Here is a 17,712-nt window from a genome sequence, read left to right as displayed (position 1 = left end):
ATGCTGGAAGCTCTCCCCCTCCAGCCTTATGTCTGTGATTCATTAGGAAAACTTCCCCTACATAGAGACAAGCTTTCCTGAGAAAACGCTTGATAAGAGTGTATGTTTGTTGGATGAATTCTTCCTTTTAAAAACATCTGGCCAAGAAGAGAAAATGCAGCCAGTCTTAGAAGGTTTAAGTGTCCCTTTCTGAACTCCTTTCAATTGTCCTCATAATAATGGATGAGATGGCAACTAGGTAATCTTTTTAACATTTTGTAACTTCCACGTTCAATTCTCACGGTGAACCTGCAGGGACCTTCTCCCACAGGGCAAGGGAAACTTTTTTTTCGTACGTTGATATTTCTTCCATAAATCAATGGGAATGCAGACAGAGGAGCTGTGATCTTGGCCACATTGTTGGGGAGTGGAGCCACCTGGTGTGTGGGAGGCCGATTATCCTCAGAGCCCCCAGCAGTCTCCGGGAAAGTGGACTGGGGTCTCAGAGTAAGATCATTGGATTGGGAAGCAGGAAATAAAATCTAACACCACTCCATCTGAAAGAACCACCTTATTTGCAAGATGACAAAAATAAATGGGTGGTTTTCAAGTGTATGTTTTAGCGGCAGAATCCGTTTCCAAAGGAAAATCGTAAATAATACATTAGTAAACATTCACTGAGTCCTTGGCATGTGCAGGGTATTTGGCTAAGCCCTTGACATGTACAGCATTATTGAATTTAATCTTCACTACTCTTAACAGGCACTGTTATCATGTCTATTTTATAGACGAGGAAAGTAAGGGATCAACTTGCTCCAGATAAGGCACTGTACAACCCACCATATGAAGCAGATCCCAGTGCGGCTCTTGTGGAATTAGGGTTAGAATACCATGTGCCTTTAACCCCTGCTGCCTTACTCCTCTGTCGACTTCTTCTGTCTCCCTAAAGCAACCCCAAATCTTCGTGGAGCAGAGGTTCGAAATCTTTTGACTGGATAACTCCTAAAGTTTCTTCTCAGTCTAATGCCCATTCATCCTGATTCTGGAGACATAAACCATGGTAATCCTCCGAATGAGCTCCTTCAGACTGGATGTTGGCAAACGTTGCTCTTCTTAAATGGCCTGACTCAAAGTCACTTTTCACATACCTTTAAAGAATAGATTTTCAAATGACTTTGCTCCACTAAACATAGGGGTGAATTCCAGGAATTGCGCAGATGTAAATATTCTGATGCTACGAGATCAAATGTGCTGTTTACGTTAAAACTGAGGTGCCCAAGTCAGGACTGTTTTATATTTCTTTCGTAATTAAGTTATTAAGTATTCTATAACTCACACATTTGCTTATGCATTCACTGGCCAATTGTCTCTAATCCAGCTAGGCGCAAGCATTAGGTGTTAGAATTTTCACCTCTCACATTAGCTAGATGTCTGTCTGGGTATTGGCTCACTCAGAGCAGAGGGTTCATCAAGGAAAGGGGGAGACTTTTGATGTCTTTGTTAGCTGTTCACAAAGGGAAAAAGCTCCACAGGCTGAATCTCTTAACTCCTAACTCACATCAGACATCCCCAAATTGCATGATCTTAGTGTTGCTAAGGTGGGGTGGGGAAACAGCCTCCTTCATACAGTGTGGTTGGGGGTATAAATCGGTATAAAATTATTGGAGGGCAATTTGGCACTAGCTATTAAAAACGAAGTGCTCATACCCTTTGACCCGATAATAAGCCACCTTCTGGGAATTCATCATAGAGAACTACTCCTACAACTGCTCAAAGATGTAAGTGTAAAATGATGTTTGCAAGAATCTGTGTTACGGGGAAAACTGGAAAGGCCCCAAATGTGCACTAACAGGCAATTGGTTAAGAAAAGTTTGGTTCGGCCATGGAATATAATCCCATGGAGCCGTTAAAAAGAAGATTAAAAGGAAGATCATTTTTTACAGACTGGCATGGAAATATGCGTAAGACATGTTGCTAGGTGGAAAATAGCACACTTCGAAGTTGAGAATATAATCCCATTTTTGTAAAATAATAAATAAATTTTAATATATGCCTTGAAAAAATGTTAACTGGTTTTCTCAGCTGTGTGGGATTATGAAAGATTTTCACTTTCTGTGCTATATATTATAATGTTTCAAGTTATTTATGGATATATACTATATACATGCTGTTACTTCTGTAATCAGAAAAAAAATAGATGATGCTGTGACTTGGCCCCTCGAGAGCCCTGTTAAGAAAGTGTAGAAGCCTACTCCAAATCCGTCAACTTGAGTAGAAAACAAAACTTAGCCAATGTGGAGCAGTGATGCCACTTAACCAAAAGGAGGACCACGCATGGAAATTCTTCTGGCCTTTAGAGTCCGTAAGCCGTTGTAATAGTTAGCCCACAATGGAGTATTCTTTCCACTAGGAGCTAAGGAGAATACATTTAAACGGCAGCCAGTTTTTGAACCACTGCTCTAGTTGAGAGGACAGCTGAGGACCAGAGACACAAACCAAGGGGTCTCATCGTCAACAGTGACTTGCCAGGGGAGCAGGGTATCCATAAAAGATGAATAGGAGTTTGTGTTTAATTTTCACACTCTTTTCAAGGTAAGATTTGGTGCAGTTTACAGGGGCAGATCCCCATTTGGTGGGGCGGGAGGGGGTGGGATTCCATAGCTTATGCAATTAAGGGGACTCAACCAAAAGAATGCCAAATTACAAATACAAAATGAGGTATAGGGCTTTGGAAGGGGTCCCTGAGAAAGAGGGCCCTTAAGCCATCCTTTGCTAGTTTCTCAGCAATCTGGTCTGCACTGACTTAGCGTTCTTAAGCCAAGATAACACGGAGGGTAACACGCACGCTTCCTTTTAAGAATTATCCTGCCAGAGGAGCATTTCCATCTTATACCTGGTGAAAGCTAGAGGTAGCACCCTGAGCCCCGGGAGACTGTACGATCTATGTTTGGGGGGATACTTGAGTTTCTGTGGCTGGAGGAGCTCTATTTGTTGACTATGGCAGATGCCCAGTTCTTGATGCTCATAAAACTACGGCAGTCAGAGACGGAAAGATGGATTAGGTCATCAATCTAGCTTCGGGTCCAAGGCAGGATGGTTCCCTATTGTAGTTGTTCCAAGCCTTCGTCCTGGCAGTTTGGAAATATCTCGGGGGCCAAACTCTTCGAAGGCTGTTCCTCTCCTCTGGTTCCTGGGCAGATGTTGAGGTGTTTAGATGGGGAAAAAAGAGCATTTTAGAGCCACACAACTACTTAATTATATCCACTCACCTAGATTCCTATCAATGTTTTCCACATGAAGAAAACAATTTAGTGTAAAGAAACTCTTGTATCTCTGGCATAAAGCTGCCATCAGGGAACAAATCACTGATTTTTTCCGGTTCCTTGTATTTCAGCTTTGGTGGTGAGTGAGTTTCTTTTTTTGCTTTAGGAGAAAAGCAAACTTGCTTGAGTTCTCCATAGCCAGCGTTATCAAGAATGAGTACTATTTAAATGCTGCTTTTGTTCATGGGAACAAAGTAGCTTTCTAAACACTTATTTTGAGTCTGTTTACCTCTGTCTTTGGTGAACTTTATGTGTTCTCAATTTTTATTTTAGGCTTCTAGGGGGCTACAAAAATGGGGATTCTGAAAGCTAAGTTTTGATTTTCCCATGTTTTCTTGCAAGTCCAAATAGATAACGGCTCTAATCTCCCCCAAAATTTTGGTGGCTACCTTTTTAAAAAAAATTTATATTATTGAAGTATAGTTGATTCACAATGTGTTAATTTCTGCTGTACAGCAAAGTGATTCAGTTATACATACATTCTTTTTTCATATTCTTTTCCAATATAGTTCCCTGTGCTATATAGGAAGATCTTGTTGTTTAGCTATATATGATAGTTTGCATCTGCTATTCCCAAACTCCCAGTCCATCCCTCTCTGTTGGTGGCTACTTTTTTTTTTTTTTTTTTTGGCTGCGTTGGGTCTTCATTGCTGTCCGCAGGCTTTCTCTAGTTGCGGTGAGCGGGGGCTACTCTTCGTTGTGGTGCGCGGGCTTCTCATTGCGGTGGCTTCCCTTGTTGTGGAGCACGGGCTCTAGGCGTGTGGGCTTCAGTAGTTGCAGCACACGGGCTCAGTAGTTGTGGCGCACGGGCTTAGTTGCTCCGCGGCATGTGGGATCTTCCCAGACCAGGGGTCGAATCTGTGTCCCCTGCATTGGCAGGTGGATTCTTAACCACTGTGCCACCAGGGAAGTCCAGGTGGCTACTTTTTTGTACAGGAGGAGTACTGTTCTAGACTAAGAGAGTAGGCTTGAACATTGACCGATGAATGTATGATATATGTCCTCAGTAAAATCTTTTACTCCCTATGCTTCACATACGTGTGTGTGTGTGCCTGCATGTGTGTGTGTGTGTGTGTGTGTGCAGTCTGCTTGCTTGTTCTTTATGTGTTTGATGGTTTATGTGGGTTTTTTCACTTGAAAATACTCCAATTCTCTTTTTTGGTAAGTAATGCTGCTGGCAAGTATAAAATACTCAGAATAATGTAATATTTGGATATTTGCATTTGAAAGTTCATCTCCTTTTTAAATCAAGACAAGTGGGCATTCGTTTATTGATGCTAGTGACATCAGTATTAGAACTTTTAGCAACAAACAACGCCCAGCAACGTTTTTTTCTTAGAATTCCTAAAGATGGGTTCCCAGTTAATCAGCTATCAAGAAACTATCTGTTAATGCTATCTGAGTTAAACTTAGCCGAGTTTAATTAAATTTTAAAAGTTGACTGGGAATTCATCCAAAATGTGCTCATCAAAAAACAAAGGTACTTGAAAATAGAGGTAAGAGATAGGATTATGAGGGACAGAATTAATTTTAAACCTCCTGAACTGGAAAAATGGTTAGAGACAGAAATGCTAAAGATAAAAAGATTTTCTCTTTACTTTAAAAATAGTTCAATACAGTATGTCTGTCCTTAGGATTTTCTGAGGCATGCTCCTTTCGAAATGTGCTTGTCCACACTAACAAATTACTAAGGGGAATGGAAAATGAAAATTGCTGAAAGGTACAAAATTACCAAAGGTACAATAGTATTGAAAATCACTATATTTTCCCAACCCAAAAATTCCGAGAGATTTTTTTATTCACAGAGATCTGTGAATGTACTTAAATGTAATCTCATAAACAAGTTAAAATATTTCAGTTGTGCATTAAACAAATTCTCTTTAGGAAAAATAGTGAAATTACATGAATTTAGCACTGTCTGGAAAAATATGGACTGTGTAATGAAAAGTTAATCCTGCTGGCAACCTCATTAATGTGGGCTACACACAGCTCCTTACGGGCAAATAAATTGTAAGCTCTTAGATGGCTATCTGTCCTGAATGGAATGTTTTAGACATGGTTGGCTCAGTAATTGTGGAACAAGTGAACACGATTGAATTCAGGTAGATCTCAGATTGTTCACTGTTTGATATATATATTTTAAATTTTCTTTGTTAGTTATGCTTGATTTAAATAGTAACTAATGAAATGATAGCAGTTGTTTGTATTTACAACCCTATCTGTGGTCTGAAAATTAACATGGCTTTATTGGATAAGAACTTGGTTTAGAAAGAAAAGAAATTAATTTGTTCAAAGAATTTAAAAAATTCAGTGGTAGAACAGATCTAGCTTCTCAAATGACATTTTCTGGACTCTCTCTCTCTTTCTCTTTTTCTGTCTCTACATCCCAACTTTACCACTTTCTGTGCTGTTTTCCTTGTTTGGCAAATAAATATGGTGGCAAAGATGGAACCACATAGCCACCCCTGGTAGAAGCAGAGTGTTTTGTTTACAATAGAAGCTGACCTCCCATTGTCCTAGCATGAGTCACATGCCCATCCCTGAGCCATGTATAATGCTGCGGCGTGTACATTAGTTTCCTATGGCTGCCGTAACAAATTACCACAAACTGGGTGGCTTAAAATAAGAGGAATTTACTTCCTCTTTTCTGGAGGTCAGTAATCCAAAATCAAGATGTCAGCAGGGCTATTCTCCCTCCAGAGATTCTAGGGGAGATTCTGTTTCTTATCCCTTCCAGCTTCTGGTAGCTCCAGACAATCCTTGGCTTGTGGCCGCTTCACTCAGATCTCTGCCTCTGTGGTCATATTGCCTCCGTCTCTTATCTGTGTGTCTCCTTTGTGTATTTGTGTTTAATCTCCCTCTGCCTTGATCTCATACGGACACACGTGATTGTATGCATGGCCCCCTGGGATAATCCAGGATGATCTCATCTCAAGATCCTTAATTTAATTTCACCTGCAAAGATCCTTTTTTGAAATAAGATCATATTCACAAGTTCCAGGGATTAGAGTACAGACATTTATCTTTTGCGGGGGACACCATTCAAGCCACTACAGCTGGTAAATGTTTAACAATCTCCTTGACAAAAAAGGGGGACCCCTCATATATAATATTTGCCTAACCTCCATGGTTTAAATACTGCCACCATGTCCAATTTCAAGTTATCAACAGGAAGTCACTGAACTTGGAGTTGGGATAAGATGCACAGTCGCGGACCATTATATAGTACTTCCACCATCCAGACCCAATAGATGTCAGTAGCCTCAAGAGCACAGATAAGAGTATAATGTATTCAAATAATTAGAAAGTGATGAGTTTTGAGTGCCTATTAACTTTGTTTTAAATATAATTTATTTAATTATAAATATATATACTTTAAATTTTAATGGTGATAACGTTTAACAACTGGCTCACAAAATTCCTGAAAATTTACTGGTTGGTTCAGATGAGCTGGTATGAGCCAGCTCCAATACCACTGGGTAGAATTTGCTAATTGATCAGGTCGGAGTCATACAGCCTAAGGCACAGGGGCAGCAACATGCCAACCACACGGACTGAAAATGAGGTGGGTGGGTCCTTAAGAGAAAATCGGGGTGCTATTAGTTAGGAAAGGGAAAGGAATATGGAAAAGACAAAAACAACAAAGCCACTTCCGTATCATCATTCAAACAGGTATTAATGATTTCAGGCTAAGGAGAAAAATGTTCAGCAAAGTCCAAAACATTTACTGGTACAACTGTTGTGGCTACACATGGTTTTGCAAATCAGTCTCTCTACCTAGGAGAAAAATCACTGTTTCCACATTCTCATTTTACTTAGTTCATACGATCTGTTTTTAAGCCTAGACACATTTATCCCAAGGTGAGCAACTTCAGAAAAATACATAAACCAATGGTCGTTTTTAGAGTATCATTAAAAAAAGATTAACAGCTTTATTGAGACATAATTTGCACACCATGCAATTGACCCATTTAAAGTGCAAAATCCAATGGTTTCGGTACATTCACAGAGTTGTTCAACCTTCACCACAATTATTTTTAGAACGTTTTCATCACCCGCCAAAAGAAACTCTGACCCACTCAACTGTCATCTTCCAATGTCTCCACCCTGACCTATAGCCCTTGGTGACCAATAGTCTACTTTTTGTCTTTATAGATATACCTAGCCTAGGAACTTCATATAAATGGAATCATACAATAGGTGTTCCCTTGTGGCTGGCTTCTTTCACTTAGCATAATGTTTTAAGGTTCATCCATGTTGTAGCATGTGTCAATATTTCATTCCTTTTTATTGTCAAATAGTAATCCATTGTAGGGATATACCACATGTTGTTTATCCACTCATTAGTTGGTGGCCAGGCGGCCATTTGAACTGTTTCTCCTTTTCAGCTATTATGAATAATGTTGCTATGACATTTGTGGACAAGCTTTTATATGGACATAATTTTCATTTCTCTTAACCCAGTGGTCTTTTAAGTTAAAATTTTTAACGAGGTTTCTTATTTTCCACATGCTCGTTCTCCTTCCCTACCGTTTAGGAATGGAAATAGAAATGCCACATACAGAATTCCAGTTCTGTTAAATTTGGGGTCACTACCCCAACCCCTTAAGAATCCTGGGACTGGCTCAGCCCAAAGAAGGAGTCTGCTCACCAGCTCTAGGGCGGGGGAGGGCGCTGTTTGTCAGGAGAACATAGGAGCTGACTTGGGGCCCACAGATCACTGAGCAGGTGTGATTGAATTTCTTGTCACACCAAGGCCTGGCCTTGCCCACAACAGGCTCATAATAACTAGTACTTCACAGTGCTGTTCAGGCAGTCTCCATATGCAAAGTATAAAGAGTAATAAAAATTAAACCTTACTCTCTGGCCTGGAAATCAGAGTCATGGGGTTTGGGAAACTTGCAGAAAAGAGAGGGGGAATTTTTAGCTTCTCTGATAAAGACCAGTAGAGAGCTTCATTTTCTCCCTTGCATGATGGGAAGTGATCTATCTTCCAAGTGTCGTGCAGACCTGGGATGAAAAAAAAAAAAAAAAAAAAAAGCTCTATATTAATTTATACAGCAACTTTCTTCCAAGAAATTCAGAGGGTCTCAAACAGTCTTTCACTCATTCCCCTGAGGGAGTTTGCATAAATGTGCATAAGAAATTACTTTTTTTAAAATGTACACTCTCCAGTTAGCCAGTACCAGGCAGAAATAGAACTAGAAAAGTAGACCTCCTGACCAAACATTCCGCTATAATATTTTCAGTGAGCTTCTATAAATCAATACAGAGCCTTAAAAACAGGATCTCTCCATAATATCCCCGGGACTCTGCTCACTGATGACTGATGTTCCTTTCACCAGGGGCAAAATTTTCCCTTCCAGATGAGAGTCAACCGACATGGCATGCACCGTGACCCTCAAGAATCTCATTCATTTACAGTGGAGCGCTCAGGCCCACCTTGAAACAGGCAGTCCAGATTTCCCTCTCGCAACTCAGCACTCCTAACCCAGCCCAAATGAAAACCTCTCCAGAATTTCGGGACTGGCTCAGCCCAAAGGAGAAAGAATCCTGCTCCCCTGCTGTAGGCAGAAAACTGGGATCTAGCCAGTCCCTCTCAGTTTGTCACTTGCTGTGTCTCCATGTTGCTTATACAGTGGGCTGTACTGCCCCTCAGAGTCCTACTGGTCATACTGGGGAACATACTCAGTTCCAGTTTCCCAAAGCCCAACTCAGTGCCCAGGTGGATGGCTCTGGGAGAGCTTCCGGCATCAGGCATATGCAGGGCCCAACCCAGCTCTCCATCCCAAACCAAACACTTAATTCCTCGTGTTGGGCCTTTTCTCAACATATATTTTTTTTAAATTTTTATTGGCATATAGTTGACTTACAATGTTGTATTAGTTTCAGGTGTACAGCAAAGAGAATCAGTTATACATATACATATAGCCACTCTTTTTTTTTTTTTTAAGATTCTTTTCCCATACAGGCCACTACATAGTATCGAGTAGAGTTCCCTGTGCTATACATATATATACATATATCTATTTTATATATAGTAGTGTGTATATGTCAATCCCAGTCTCCCAATTTATCCCTCCCCTTTTTTCAGCATATTCTTTTTTTTTTTAAGAAGATGTTGGGGGTAGGAGTTTATTAATTAATTAATTAATTTTTGCTGTGTTGGGTCTTCGTTTCTTTGCGAGGGCTTTCTCTAGTTGTGGCAAGTGGGGGCCACTCTTCATCACGGTGCGCGGGCCTCTCACTATCGCAGCCTCTCTTGTTGTGGAGCACAGGCTCCACACGCGCAGGCTCAGTAGTTGTGGCTCACGGGCCTAGTTGCTCCGTGGCATGTGGGATCCTCCCAGACCAGGACTCGAACCCGTGTCCCCTGCATTAGCAGGCAGATTCTCAACCACTGCACCACGAGGGAAGCCCCAGCATATTCTTATTGTGACGTTATTACCCATCCCTGAAAACAAGTTTCTTTTCTTTTTTTTGGTTAGGGTTACACTAGCTCATGTAGAATCTCACACCTGGGGAATATCTGTGCCTTTCTTCCAACCCCCAGAAAGCCTCTGGGCTCTACAGATTTCTTCCCAGGGATTCTGGGAGAATGGGAAATCGTAATCCATTTAGCAAAAGAAAGTTCATACACGTGTCCCATGCTGCATCCAGCCTCAGACACATTTTGTTTCATACTCTTAGCCTTATTTAAACTTTATTTAACCTTAAACTTTATTCAAACTTCATGTTAGGACTGGCTCCATAGTTTGTGGGGTCCAGTGAAACGTGAAAATACAGGCCCCTTGTTCAAAGTTTAAGAATTTCACATTAAACCAAGCACCAAGGCCCTTCCTAGTACCAGGTCCTGTGTGACTGCACAGGTTGCATGTCTGTGAAGCCACCAGCCCTGCTGCCAAGAGTTAAAAAGCAAAAGACTCCTAACCTCTCTTGAAAACTAGAAAAATTTGGTAACTCTATGTTTGCATCCCTAAATGGAGCATAGAATTGGCTGGTGCCAAGTTGCCGTTTGTCTTAGTTCACTAGGGCTACCATAACGAAGTACCATAGACTGAGTGACTTAAATGACAGAAATTTATCTTCTCACAGTTCTGGAGGCTAGACGGCTCAGATCAAGGTGTCAGCAGGGTTGCTTTTTCTACGGCCTCGGTCTCGAGCTTGCCTTCTCACTGATGGCCACCTTCTCCCTGTGTCTTCACAGGCTCTTCCTCTGTACCTGCCTGTGTCCTAATCTCCTCTTCTTATAAGGACAGCAGTCACATTGGATGGGAGCCCACCCCACTGACCTCCTGTTACCTGAATAACATCTTTAAAGGTCCTCTCTCCAAATAGAGTCACACTCTGAGGTACTAGGGGTTGGGGCTTCATCGTATGAATTTTGGAGGGGACACAACACAATTCAGCCCAGTACACAGCTGCTCACTTCAGAGCGGGCACAGTGCTCCAAGTCACAGCACTAGCCTGGTCCTCAGCAGCTGCCATCCGCCACGTTGCATGGGCTGTTCTTTTTCCTCCTGCTTCCCCTCTCAGAGAGATGGACCTGTCTCCTCCGGGGTAGCGTATGGCATGGTGACACTGTTTACCATGGGACAGTGGCTGCACACTCTCTCTACCTCGGCAAAACTAAGATTGCTACTCGGGCTTCCCTGGTGGCGCAGTGGTTGAGAGTCCGCCTGCCGATGCAGGGGACACGGGTTGGTGCCCCGGTCTGGGAAGATCCCACATGCCGTGGAGCGCTGGGCCCGTGAGCCATGGCCGCTGAGCCTGCGCGTCCGGAGCCTGTGCTCCGCAGCGGGAGAGACCACAGCAGTGAGAGGCCCACGTACAGAAGAAAAAAAAAAAAAAAAAAGATTGCTACTCAAGTGATCCTTTGCAGCACTATAATCAGTTTCTTAAAAACGAAAACGAAAATGTACCCATTCTATAGCGATAAGACTTCAAGTGCAGAGCAGAAATTGCCGTGGGGTATAACTGGCTACTCGGACTCGATCTGCAGGTTTCAAGCGAGGGAGCTTTCAGCGATCCTACTTAAAATCACCTGACCATCTAAGGGATGGCCCCAAATTTCAATGGAAACCCAACTATACAGCTCCTTGGCGGCAGCATACTCCCAAATTGGTATTTGTACCTATTTGCAGAAATGTTAGCCAGATTATAGCTGAAAATTCTGCTAATTCTGGGGAGGTTTTTGGTCTTGTGCCTGGAACTATTGAAACATACATTCACACCTACCACATGTAACACTTAGCAGCATAATTTCCAGCACAACACTTTCCTACTTTATTTTTAAAAGAAATAGAGCAGAGACTAAAGATCTGCGCTCACCCTGCTGCTTTTTGCAAGAGGCTCCACAAAAGGTGGAGGGGATGGCTTTTGTGTGAAAAGAGGATTATTTTGCATTTTTAAAAGGAAAGGAGCCACAAAAATCTTTGCTCAGAACCAGGGAACGTATGATGCCGAAACATGTAACATTTGCACCTGTGTGTCAACAGAAAAAAGTCATGTCAACTGTGCAAGGCTCTGGGAAAAGAGTAATGATTATCTCATAAATCCCAGTACTGGAGCTTGGAAGAGACCTTCAAAGCATCTTACTGTATCCCCGTTTGTGTTAAGACTAGGAAAAGGAGGTTCTTAAATTTTTAAAGACTCTCTCCAGACCAGCACTCCACCTAAAACGCAGGTCTTTTCTCCCAGCCAGGGCAGTTCCCACCCTACCAGGCTACTTCCAAACAGGCATTGTCCTGTCGGCCTAAACTGCATACCACAATCACAAAACCCTCTCTCTTTATACCAGCGTCTCTATTTAGGCTGCAGAGTTGAGAAAGCAAAGGCTATTTCAACTTCAACTCCCTTAGCAAACAGAAGAAAAGGCATCTGACCCGCCGACTTTTCCAGCTGGTCCCTGGGTCTGGCCGCCCGGTCTCTGCCGTAGCGTGCGGGCGCCGGCTGCCTGTGTGCCACCAGGGGGCGCAGCATCCTTTGTCCTGACACCGGCGTTGAAGGCAAGCTCTGCAGCCCGGCTAGGCCTCCAGGAAGATCTGCCTTGCCCTCCTTTCACGGTTTCTTTCTGGAACCCATCCACTACCCAGCTCCCTTCATTCACTTTAAAACCGTTTTCTTCTTCTTGCCTGACGCTCAGTCTCCCTCCGTCCCATCTCATATCTGTGCGTGTCACCGGGCTCTGGGCATGTTTGTAGACAGGCTTTTCAGAGACACCAGACCCCCCTCCCCAGCAGCTCTTCCTCTGCAAAGCTTAGGAGACCATGGCCGCAGCTTATCATTTGCTCTCACTTGGAGGCCCCTCAATTGAGGATATTTCTAAAGATTCTTCCAGAATGAAGGGGCCTCAATGACAGGACTAGCTCCCTGGAGAAACGATCACATCCGTCCTTTAATACCCCTCCCTTCCACTCAAAAAATAACAACAAACAAATGAAATGACTGGTTCTGGGAAGCTCATGCCCACCAGTATTCACCCTCACCACCGCTCCGGCCCCTAAACAGTCTCAGATCAGCCTTGGGAGGTAGACATCTACCCAAAGGGACCGGCTTAAGCATCCTTTCAGCCACACCTCTTACACCCCACTGTGCAACCCAGGCAAGGTAACTGCCTCCTTCTGCCCTCACCAGCTTGGCTGTATCTGTTCTCCAGCAGAAAGAAATCCACTCAGATTCCAAAGACTCAGTGTTGCCATCTTTCAGGGATAAATGAACAGCCCCTTCTTCTCTAAGACATACTTCTAGCGCTGCCCCACAGGCACAACTCACAAAATGCCAACCCTCAAATCTCCCAAACATATCCTTTTTGCAAAGAACCCTAAAAATCCACTGTTCTGAACGAATAGCGCACAGGGTCCTATACAGGCCTTTGAAAGGCAGCTGTTCTATTTACGTGGAGAGATTTCAAGTTTACGGGGTCCTTTCCCTGCCTCTCATTCTAGCTTCGGAACAACCCGCAGAGACAGGCAGGGAAATCTCAAGCCTAAGAGGTTTGCACCAGTCCTAGAGCTAGTAGAGGGTGTGGGCAGCACTTGGGTGACAGAACTTAGGTGACAGGGGCCTCAGAAGAGCTGCTTGTCTAGTTGACATCACAGATGAGCATCAGGTTATCTGCCCTGAGAGAGCCTATGGTCTGGGCTCCTGAAAAACTGTAGCATTAGTGGGAGCCTGGATGGGGCAGGAGGAGAGGAAAGGAAGGGGTGATATTAACTCTAACCTGACCCTTCTTTTTAATCTCTGGCTTCCTTCACTTCCGTTTTCTCCCCACTCACCTTAGCTAATGCAGAAGAATGGAAGTGCTGAGCCTGGAGACAGGTAGCCCCAGCCAGTCGGCCTGATGTGAGCCCGACCTCTCGTCATTCATAAAGTAATGATAAGGTCTATCAGATATGGAGAAAGTCACTAAAGGGCAAAAAAGGTCAGTGGTATTCTGGGCAGGGGGGAAGGGCAGAGTAGGAGACTTTCACTTTCATTTTATGCCCCTTTGTATTATTGGAAGTATTTTGATTTATGCATATCATTACTTTTCTAATTTTATTTTTTAATTTTTATTGGGGCTAATGATGCTCTTTAGAATTGCTGTCATGATGACTTATGTAAAGCGTCTGGCATGGCATGTAGTCTGGTATGGAGTTGATGCTTCCCGAACAGTAGTTTATTATTAGCGATAATAAATTAACTGAATTAATTTGCTCAAAACTGAGCAAATGGACTTCAAATCGAGAAACTCGGAGTCTGATGCAGACTCTGCTCTCAGCTCACTGTATGCCCTTGAGTAAGTCAAATCCTCCTCTGAGCCTTGGTTTCCACATCTGTAAAATTACAAGATACAGGCCAGTTGATTTGGAAAACTGGGGGAAGGACAGAGCAGAGCTCACCCCCAAAAGTGACTGAGGCACCTTCTAAAATTCAGCCACAGGCTTTGCAAGGAGGTCTCTCAAGCTTGAGTTCATCAGGCAGAAACCCTTCCTAAAAGCTGTCAAAAGCTGTCAAAGTTGAAAGGCGGAAAGGGCCAGAGACAGTGGAACAAGTTCTAAAATAATACAGGAATTAAATTAGGAAACAAAAATGTGTGAACACTGTGAGGTCATCAGCTTGGGGCAGGGCAGGGGGAGGTGGGAAAAGACAGTTTAGGCTGTTCCTTGGGTGTAGTTGGCCTCATGATTATTTCCTGACAAAAGAGATGCCCTTGGTTGGCAGAGGGGATGAAATTCAAGGCCAGAGCCCCCAGGCCCGGCCAGAGCCAGCCCCAGTCCAATCTCCTAGGCTGAGAGTTCTGTGCGGGGCACAGGGCTGGCCTTGGTGAGACTAGACCCTCTCCTTAGCACAAGCAGAAGCAGAGCCGCCCAGTAGAACTGGACGGAGGAACCTCTTAAGTTTCTCCCAACATTAACTGAATCACCACAACAGAAGCGGAGAGACTGGGTCATGGAGGGTGCAGATGCTCAGACACTAAAACTTCAGCAGCTGGGTTGGGGAGACCTGTTCTGGGGCAGCCCAGCTCCTGAGAATCCAATAGAGGCATGTTCCTGGAACACACACTGATTCATTTCCCACCCTGCTCAGAATCAGAGATTTTTCCTTATAGTCTCCTTCGCCAGTGCTGGGCCTTTGAGGATGGGAGGCAGGTGGTCTGGTGGGCAGGAAGGTTGAGACTCCTTTTGCCCTGTGGTCTTCTTCCTATTTAAAGCAGCACCGCCTGTCGTAGCAGCCTCTTGCCAATATTTGCAGGCAGGAAGATTTCCTGACATTGCAAGGGGGGTGTTCAGAGCAGATGGGAGGCCCTTTCTTAAGGCCATGAGGCAGAGCAGAAATTGGTTTCACCCGCTCCCCAGGAGGAATCTTCAGACCCCACTCTGGAGGTCAGAAGAAAACGTGTAATTTTTTTTTTTTTGTATCTCTGAATTATCTGGCCTCGCCTGTTACAATGACATCTCCCCCCAAAGCCCGTGTTGTCTCTGCCTGAAGGGAAAGTAGTGTTTTCAATTCTCGTGGGATCTGAAATAACGGTTCCAAAGTATGCCAACACCTGGAAGACCCTTCCCTTTTTCATGAGGCCTAGCGATCTAAGGGAGGGAGAAGAGGGAGGAGGAAGGAGGTGCCTGGTAGAGAGGCTTCGGCAGGTAGCAGCAACTCTGCCTGATTTCCAGAGAGCAAAACCAAATAAATAAAAACTGCTCCAATCATCATACTTTGATAAACCTATATTCTTCGAACTTGAGTGTTTTTAGAGAAACGCCTTCTGTTGTACGTTAGAAGTCACTTTCAAAGGCAGTTCTGAACGTCTGTCCACTTGTTAAAATGCTTTCCGCGCTTGCTTTTCCGCACGGTTCTTTTCTGTGCCCGTTTGTATCTCTAGTAAGCAGCATTGTTTACTACCCTTGGGTCCGTGCCCCTGGGACTGAACTGAAATAGAACAGGAGCGCCGAGGTTGAGTGCTGGAAAATACTCCGGGTTTCCCAGGCCCCCGAGGGGTCCCCGGGGCAGCCGAGCGGGCCGCGCGGGGAGAGCCCACCGGTGCGTGTGCGCCCTGCGAAGCGCAAGTTTGCGAGAGTTGTTCCAGACGCCCTTAGTTCTGGGCAAGGATGCCGAGATGAGTGGCCACAGGAAGAAGGCACACGGGGACGGGAAATACCACTAAGGTCTGGGACTAGAGGTGTGACTTAAGGGCCGAACAGCCCAATATTGCCAGGATCGTAAAAAGAGACTGCGGCGCGGGAAACGTTCTGAGCTGTCTTTTAGGCTCGAAGTCTCAACTCTCATCCCTGTGCAATAAATTCTCATGAATAAATTCTCGTTCTTCCGTGTAGCCCCTCAGCCTTCGCTGTCAAAACGAGTATCCTAAACAAGAAGAGGATTACCACCCCTCCTTTCCTGCAGTTGCCTAATATTTGTCCCCATTTCGTTTTCAGCCGAGTGCTTTGTGACAATGGGGGATGTAAGCGCGTGCGCCGAGAAATAAAGCGCCTCTGTACCCCTAGCTATAAAGAAAGTCTTTCCGTCCCCTCCGACCCCAAACGCGCCCCTCCGTGGGGCCTCTCCCAAATTCCACCTCTCGCAAAACGGAGTGGAATTCGCTATCAGAAAGCAGAAACCCGCGTCGGAGACACAACGCGGAGCGCCTTCAGCGTCTGGGGGAAATTTTTCCGGTTTAGCCCAGCCTGCGTCTCCACACCCATCCCAATTTAATGTCAGGGCAGGATCTGCTGGAGAGTTTGCCGGTAAGAATGTTATTAAATGCGCGAGCCAGACCCGGGCTGTGCGTTTCCCAAGTGAGATTTCCAGCCCCAGGGCCCCGGCCCGAACTGTCCTTCCCACAGGTTCCTGTGAAAGACAAGCCCCCTGTCCCCAGTCTCCGAAATTTCCTCCAACAGGCTGCAAAGATTGCTCCAATTGTCCATCTTAGCTCCGCTCCCTCATCCAGTTAGGTTGTTTAAAAATACAGAGATTCTGTTTGCTCGCAAGAACACAGTGATTTCCCTCAAGCAACTCTTGCAAGAGCTTTAAGCAGCCTCTGGGTTGCAGCGAGTCCAAGCGTCGGAGGAGTTTTCCGAATTCCAAGATGTAGTAAGGTGAATTTTGGTACAGGGAAAAGTGCGGGGTGTTGGAGTGCAGGGTGGGAGTGGGCGCCGAGGAAGCCGCCTGGAGGCTTTTTGTCTTTTAAAGTTAGACTTGCACGGAGGTGCCACCACAAACGGAACCGCTTCGTGGTTTCCGAATTTAGAGAATCGTGCTGAGTTTGGGCCCATCCCTGAAGTCAGGGGCCCCACTCAGCGTACTATTACCAGTTCCCCAAGAGCAAGCAGAAGCGCGGGCGCAGCTCGCTGGGCACTGCCAGGGACTTTGTCCGCTGCTCCCGGCTCTTCTGCCCTCTCCCTTCTCGTGCCAAGCCCAGAACCATCCTCATCGCTGCCAGGATTTTGCACGGGGTATAGGAGGGCTGAATGCCTAGGTTGCGGAATCTCCCAACAGGTAGTTTCACCCGGGAGCTGGCAAGGCTTAAATATCAAAGGCTGGGCCGCTCAGCCTGCGTTAAGCGGGAGCCCAGACGCAGTCGCACAGGGAGCCGGGGAAGGAAAGTCGCGTTCTGGGAGTCATCTTAAATAACCCTGTTTTCTCTCCAATCTCCAGCTTCTTTCGAAATAGCGCGAGCTGGGCCGTTTGGAATGGCACTCGATGAGCCTAAATAAACCGCTTCAGGCTGTAAATTCACATCCGATTTGAATTCTCCCCCCCCCCCCCCCCCCCAGTAGTTACTACAGAACCCAGCTCGGCTTTAGACCCATAGGTATTTATTTGGGAATTGGGAGATTCCCCTTCGAAACGCCCTAGGCTCCAGAGCAAAAGAGGAAAAGGCCGTGTTGCACTTGGATGATATTATTGAATTATGCCTTTCCCTGGTGCG

At 44.8% G+C, this 17,712-nt stretch overlaps 1 protein-coding gene across 1 annotated transcript in view; it reads right to left on the bottom strand.

Moving 5' to 3' along the window:
* Positions 1-6,717: 6,717 nt before the first annotated feature.
* LOC113620134 (spidroin-2-like) overlaps positions 6,718-17,712 on the bottom strand; it is a 43,932-nt gene continuing 32,937 nt past the window's right edge. Inside the window, exon 2 of the mRNA XM_027105881.1 lies at positions 6,718-8,312. The gene's annotated coding sequence lies outside the window, so the exon portion shown is untranslated. The remainder of the gene's footprint in view (positions 8,313-17,712) is intronic.

The sequence above is a fragment of the Aethalodelphis obliquidens genome, unplaced genomic scaffold (assembly GCF_003676395.1).
Source record: "Aethalodelphis obliquidens isolate GAN/ISIS:26980383/991018 unplaced genomic scaffold, ASM367639v1 scaffold7, whole genome shotgun sequence".
Lineage (NCBI taxonomy): Eukaryota > Metazoa > Chordata > Mammalia > Artiodactyla > Delphinidae > Aethalodelphis > Aethalodelphis obliquidens.
The sequence above is the reverse complement of the archived record's forward strand: the minus strand, read 5'-3'. Positions and strand labels throughout refer to the sequence as shown.